This window comes from Brachycentrus maculatus, unplaced genomic scaffold (assembly GCF_059751285.1).
Source record: "Brachycentrus maculatus isolate JH-2025_06_01 unplaced genomic scaffold, ASM5975128v1 h1tg000173l, whole genome shotgun sequence".
In the NCBI taxonomy this organism is placed as follows: domain Eukaryota; kingdom Metazoa; phylum Arthropoda; class Insecta; order Trichoptera; family Brachycentridae; genus Brachycentrus; species Brachycentrus maculatus.
In genome coordinates this window covers 1,815,467-1,822,932 of record NW_028280926.1, presented here as the reverse complement: position 1 = coordinate 1,822,932, position 7,466 = coordinate 1,815,467, and the positions used below count along the sequence as shown (strand labels likewise).

The 7,466-nt window shown below is 31.9% G+C and overlaps 1 protein-coding gene across 4 annotated transcripts in view; it reads left to right on the top strand.

Moving 5' to 3' along the window:
* The first annotated feature begins 234 nt into the window (after positions 1–234).
* smash (smallish) overlaps positions 235–7,466 on the top strand; it is a 254,304-nt gene continuing 247,072 nt past the window's right edge. For all 4 annotated transcript variants that reach the window (XM_088262088.1, XM_088262087.1, XM_088262085.1 and 1 more), the window contains exon 1: positions 235–554. The gene's annotated coding sequence lies outside the window, so the exon portion shown is untranslated. The remainder of the gene's footprint in view (positions 555–7,466) is intronic.

Genomic DNA, 7,466 nt, shown 5'->3' with positions numbered 1-7,466 from the left:
GATCCGAGAGAGAACGCATGCGCGTATGTCTAAACCCGACTTCAACAAGCTCAGACGTTAGTAAGACGAGACTTACAAGTAAAAAGGTATATTTATTGTAATGAATGTGAAGTGATTTGTGAATATTTTTGTATGAAATTATGTGTTTGCGAGGTGTTTTTATTTACATTGAAGATATCCTCGTCCAGTCTAACCATTGGCGCGCGCATTCTACTTTTATCCCGCCGCCATGACAGTCGCATTCTAGCCGCCGGAGTGGTCGGATGTGTCGACGCAGCTCGAACCCCTTATTCGTAAATACTAAATACCGTTTACAAAAACACCCGAATAATCAAAAAAACTTACTGAATTTTTAAAAATTATTGTTTACATCGTGACGTCGGACCGGACAGAAATCTATTGGATTAGAAAAGTGTTATTATCTCTGAGACTTGCGTCAATTTTTTTTATAGTTGAAACTATTTTCGGTATGTTATGATTCGTTTCGTGCGTTCGCTGTGATTTTGTGAATTGTTTTGGAATCTGCGTCTTTTGAGGATTTTTAAACGACTACGGTAAGTTTTAAAACAAACAATTAACAAACCATTCTGTAATAAACTTAATAACAAAGTTTTAATTATAGTTCATTATTATAAACATCACTTTCTAACGCAGATGCCGTGTGCTCCGGAATGTATGAAAGAAGTTATGAAAAAAACTTTACTTGCATTATTAGAACTGGCTAGGTTTAATTTATATGCAAGCAAGACTCATAAATAATCATGAGTAAATAAATGATTATTCTAGAAATTCACACGATATTTTTCCTAACATTGTTCACCGCAAATTATGGAAATTTCGTCGCAACAAAAATATTGCGCTGATTTTAACTTTGTTGAACCGATGCCGTAAATTTTAATTGTACTATTTTTTGTGTAATTTTTTTTAAAAGTAATAAATCATTAAACTTTTTCTCCGCGGAATTGGAAAGAGAGGCTATAACGCCACATCACTATCTTTACACCGTCATTAGTCTTAGTAGTGGTATTGTACTCAAGCTACTTTAAAAAAAAAAATTATTGATTATAAAATTTCTTCGACGAAATTATAAATTTACCGATACAAAACATACACATTAAAAAAATAGGGATGGACGGACATAATGCGATTTTGACGTTTTTGCGTTGTTTTTTTGTCGATATAGTAAATTGCACATTGCCTGATGTGCAAGTAGAGCGTCATAACTCGAAATTCGTGATTTTTCTAGACACCTTTTGTAGCGTTTTAAGATTTTTAAGTAGCTATGTACCTGTAGCTATATATAAACCTTTATACACTTATACGTTTCTCGTTTCATATATTACTATAAAATACTATAGCAATATGACTATCTAACAAAGTTACAAACGCTACAAATGCTTCTACCTGAAGCATCACGAATTCTGAATTATGACGCTCTTGTCGCAAATAAGTGATCACCGACTTAGAGTTTAAAAGAGTGTTTTTGCCTAGAATTTTCACTCATGAATTACATGAAATTATAGTAACTATAAACATAAAGAGTAAATCCACTCACAAGTAGGCATAGGCTATGAAACTTTTAAAGTTGAAGCCTGAGTAGGGACATGATAAACGGTGTTGCATAAGCCGTAGCTAGATTTCAGAGTCACTTGGACGTTAGGTAATTAAAAAAAAAATCTATAAGGAATCAGGGAGTTTTACATAATATATTCAGCTTAAGTTATGTAAGTACTTCTACTATTACTACTACTACCATCAAAACGCCACTCTCTTATGTCCTGACATATCGCTCACTCCTTTCAAGAACGTCATAAATAAAAAAAAAACTTGATTTTTCAGGAGAACGTTCTAAAAGTTTAAAAATATAATAAAATGTGTTAAAAAATAAATATCATGCCACTTATTGAACTTTTTACTGTGCAACAGATCTTTTTAGGTAAAACCTGAAGGTTTTTTCTCCATTTGAAAAGTATGTATTTAGTACCTATATTTAAAAAAAAAATAAACAATGTATTTTCTTAAAAATGCAAAAACAACACTTTCTGCCCTGTAGCGGGTAAATATTAAGTTTAAAATATGCCTCTTTTGCTGGGATATAGTACATTTTCTGGGCATTCGGAAAACATGCACAACTGAATATTGACGATTTTTGATTTATGATTTATGACGTTCTTGAAAGGAGTGAGCGATATATAATTAAAGTACATCGCTGTGTCATGTCGTAAAACAAGGTGATGGTGATAGGTGACGAGTGTTGGATTCTGTTGCAAGTTCGGTAGTGATGTGACTGACCAGAGGTCGAAGGAAATGATGCGGTCACGTCGGATTCCCACCGTAAAGCTTTACATTTGTTTGCGGTCGTTCCGAGCTTCTGTTGGAGTTACCAATAATGCCGTCCTTATACGGAGGCGTCCACATTATCTTACGTAGTATTTTAAACAATAAACAACATTTTTTATTCTTCTTTGTGGTAAATATTGATAAAACGGTGTTCGCGTCAAATATTACTCACCCCGGTCTCTGGTAAATATGGTATTGTACAATTATCGAACATACTGATCAACTACTTGTTTTAAACTTATTGAAACACGTAGCACAATAGATTTTATGAAATGGTGGTATTAACCGATTAAAATTTAATAAAATCAATAATTAAATTAAACCATTGCAAAAATCATAAGATAGAAATGATCACAAAGTGACGAATCAATTAATGAAATTACTTTTTAAAGAAAGAAAATTATTCGTGCACTTTTTTGCTCTGTTTTGCCAGATTTAGAATTTTAATGACACGTGTTCATCCCGATGTTTTAACGTGCAAATATGTTGTCCGCCTCCGTAGTAATATTGTTAGCGTGTTTGGCTTCGAGTTCCTGGGTACCAGGTGGCAAATAAATATGAATAATTTTTCATACAAATACATTTTTTTTTAATTTTACTCTCAATGTAATACTACGTGCATGCAATGCAGTACCCTATACACCGTTGGATGAGAGTTTAAAAAGAAGAAAATGCAAATCTGAATATTCAATAATATACTTACTACAATATTGTATATTTTCTTAAATTGAAAAAAGAACTGGTGAAAAAAGTATAATATAAGTACATATATCGCTCACTTCTTTCAAGAGCGTCATAAATCAAAAAACATGATTTTACAGGAGAACGTTTTTAAAGTTTAAAAATATAATACAATGTATTAAAATAAATATCAAGCCACTTATTGAACTTTTTACTATGCAACAGATTTTTTTAGGAAAATCCTGAATGTTTTTTCTCCATTTGAAAAATATTTAGTATATTTAAAAAAAATAATTAAACAATACCTTTTCTTCAAAATGCAAAAACAACACTATCTGCCCTGTAGCGGGTAAATATTAAGTTGAAAATATGCCTCGTTTGCTGGAATAAAGTACATTTTTTGGGCATTCCGAAAACATGCACAACTGAAAATTGTCGATTTTTGATTTATGACGTTCTTGAAAGGAGTGAGCGATATAATATATTATATATCTGAGATAATTTCGCCAGGATAGGTACTGTAGAACGGGGCTACTTGAACTTTGATGTGTTACTTGAGCCCAGTACAAAAAAATATATTTAAACCTGTATTTGGTCTACAATAATGAACGTATCGTGACAATAAGTGTCACCTGTCAGGGAAACAATAAATCATGCCGATACGTTCATTATTGTAGGCCAAATACAGATCTAAATATTTTTTTGTACTGGGCTCAAGTAACACATCAAAGTTCAAGTAGCCCCGTTTACTGTAACAAAAATTATATTTTAGGGATGTGCTGACTACATCGATGGTGTTCGATGTTGTGTTCAACTATCGATAAATTTTATCCCAAAAGAAATTTCAATTAAATAAGATTTTATTCTTAAATAAATTATAGGGCCATATCGTTGTGTTTCGAAATCGGCATCTTAACCTAACAAACTAACCAACTACCTAACCATCACGCCGCTTCCCCGCAGGGGTAGGCAGAGAGAATAGAGCGCCACACCACTCTGTCCTTGCAAACATTATTCGCCTCTTCCACGTTCATGCATCTCCTCATACATACCCGCCGATTGTTACGACTCCTAACCTGACCACTTTCAAGTATTTGGCATACCTGATCGTGCCATGTTTTTCTCGGTCTTCCTCTGCTTTTTTTCCCGCTAACATTCGCCTCATAAATTTGTTTTACCGTTCTTTCCTCACTCATTCGTTCTCATGTCCAAACCATCTCAACACACCTTTCTTAATTTTATCGATAATGCTTATCTCAGCTTTGCATTCCTTCCTTATTTCACTATTCGCACATCTATCATACATCGTTTTGTCGCACATTCTTCTGAGAGATCGCATTTCGACTGCATTCAGTCTACTTTCATCCTTCGTTTGCCAACTCCATGTTTCACTTCCATACATTAGAGTTGGAACCAGGACTCCGTTGTGCACTGCCAGTTTAGCTTCCGCTGATAGGTTTAGATCTTAACCTCTGCAAGTTAAGCATTATTTTTCATATTCCGTGAAATTAAAATGATACACTTTTTTGTGTAATTTATTTCGTCACACCCGCAATACGCGGCGCTAATGTAGGCGTTTTTTCATGTATTATTTCGCTATGATTTAGGTAATGAAACAATTGCCCTATTTCGTCTAATGACTACACACTAATGAGTTCGATAATCATAGTCTATTTTGTATGTACTAAATTAACCAGAGCGACTTATTTAAATACAATGCTGCAACAAATTAACAAGTCATTGTCACAACATTTTGAGTGTGTCCAAATACTTGTTCACAAAATCTGGATTATCTCCAATTACAGGAGTTATTTTCATATTATTTTTTTAAATTTCATCAAAGATGAAGAAGAATATGGAAGTCTGGGCATTTACGGGGCTGACGACCGTCATCGGCTGGTTTAAGTGATCACACGTGTAACATTCACCAATTCTACCCATTATTGATAACCACACTACTCAAATTCTTGGAAGCTCTATATATATGAACCAATTTAGAAACCTTGTTCTTGAATCACTATAACTTCACTAGAGACATCTATTGGTCAGATGTAAAGAAGCTTTTTACTAAGCAGAAACTCTTATATTCACATACTAATATCTTTGATGAAATGTTAAAAAATAATATGAAAATAACTCCTGTAATTGGAGATAATCCAGATTTTGTGAACAAGTATTTGGACACACTCAAAATGTTGTAAATAAATTATCTGGTCAAATTATAAGCTTAAATAATAAAAATGAAAATGGTATTTTCTGGCGTTTCTCATGTGTGTGATTATAATCCAGGATTCGGACCTCACATGCTGATATAAGAGTTTCTGCTTAGTAAAAAGTTTCGTTACATCTCACCAATAGATGTCTTTAGTGAAGTTCTAGTGATTCAAGAACAAGGTTTCTAAATTGGTTCATATATATAGAACTTCCAAGAATTTTAATAGTGTGGTTGTCAATAATGGGTAGAATTGGTGAATGTTCCACGTGTGTAAAGTGATCACTTAAACCAGCCTATGACGGTTGTCAGCCCCGTAAATGCCCATACTTCCATATTTTTCTTCATTTTTGATGAGATGTCAAAAAATAATATAACTTTGTATTAAAATCACTATTATTTTATAGTGATTTTAAAACAAAGTGATATTTTAATTATAAAATGGAAAATCACAAAGTTATTACTTTAAATATAAATTATACAGCATTTTATTTTATTTGAAGACAGCTTCCATTCCTGCTACGAAATTATTTAAATATTTTTGATTTAAGTTTTACTTAAATACCACTATTTCTTAAAATGTATTGTTATATGGGTTTCGATGCATATAAAAGTTTGGAGATCACTGACCAGAATTGTCTGGAAAAAGTATTGAATTGAAAACTTTATATCATCATTTTAACATTTTTATATAAAAAAATTATGTTAAAATAGTATCACATTACTTTCAATACAATCTCCAATACCATTTTTAGTACCTACTTAAAAAAAAACGCGTATATATAATATTTCGCTATGAAGCTATAACATGCTTCCACTTTCTATATACAAAGTCATTAAATAACGAAAGTATTTGAAAAAAAAGTGCTTTTAATAATGGTGATAGGTAGTTGTCATTCGGCCACGTCACCCAATAATTGTATGACTAACGACAGACATGTAAGTAATAAATAATTTTTAAAAATTTACATCCCTTCATAGATGAAGAGGAATATGGAAGTCTGCGTATTTTATATGTAATACAACAAGTATTCGGACACTCAAAATGTCGTAAATAAATAATTAATTAAAGAAAAAACCTTGTGAATCAGCTCTCGGAAACCCTAGTGAGGACACGTGTAAAATTAAAATAAATACATTAATATAAGCTACCTAAAATAACAGCTAAGGTGACGATTATTTCTACCACTAATTTAGACTTTCAAATCATTTTACGGTTTACACATTTTTTGTCGTTTCAAATCACTACAAACACGGATATAACGCCGCAGAAAATGCGCATCACCAGTAATTTCCAACATTTAGACTTTCTATAATAATATTATAAACATAATACGTAAGTACATAGATACATACTTATTGTAAGTGGCTTGCTTTGATTCATAACTCTCTCTCGAAATATACCATAACTCAAAATCTAAAATTGATTTATTACAAAAAAGTGGTGTTTATGAAATTTCGTGTGGAGATTGTGATAGAAAATATATTGGCCAAACTGCGAGAAATTTAAAGATTAGAATTAAAGAACATCAAAGCGGTCTTGTTAGTAATTATTTTTCGGAATTTGCAAATCATATAATAGATACTAATCACTCATTTCACTCCCATAAATTAAAATTATTACACCTTGTTCCATATAAAGGCCAAATTATGAATTATCTTGAAAATTTAGAAATACAAAAAAACCTGAATTCTAATAATAATTTATTAAATAATATATTGTTTCAAAATTCTTCGCCATTGCTTTCAATTTTTCCTTTGTTTTCAAACTCCGTTCCTTGACTAACCCCTTCCCCTTACTTTCCCCCTATCCTTATTTATAGAACAATTTTATATTTTATATTTTAGTTATTATACAGACCTGAATGATGGAAGTTTAGCTTCTGAAACATGTAGTCTATAATTAAACTCAAGTGGTAAAAAACGAAGTGTTTTCTTTAATTATTGTAAATATACCAGTATTAAAATCATATTTTTTCTTCATTTTTTACCAGCAAATTGTACCTCCAGTCACATACAATATTCAATACCTACTTGATTTTTTTCGGAAGTTAAAACAACAATCTTGAATAATTTGACTTTCTTTTTACTTTATTTCTTCCGCGTTTAGAAATTGCACATAAACATTTCCTTTGCTGGACGTGTTAATGCGTCCATGTTTTTGAGTGATTCACGAGCCTTTGTTCCGTTGTGGTTTTGCCAAGATTCACGTATGACGTTCCTTTGTTAGTCA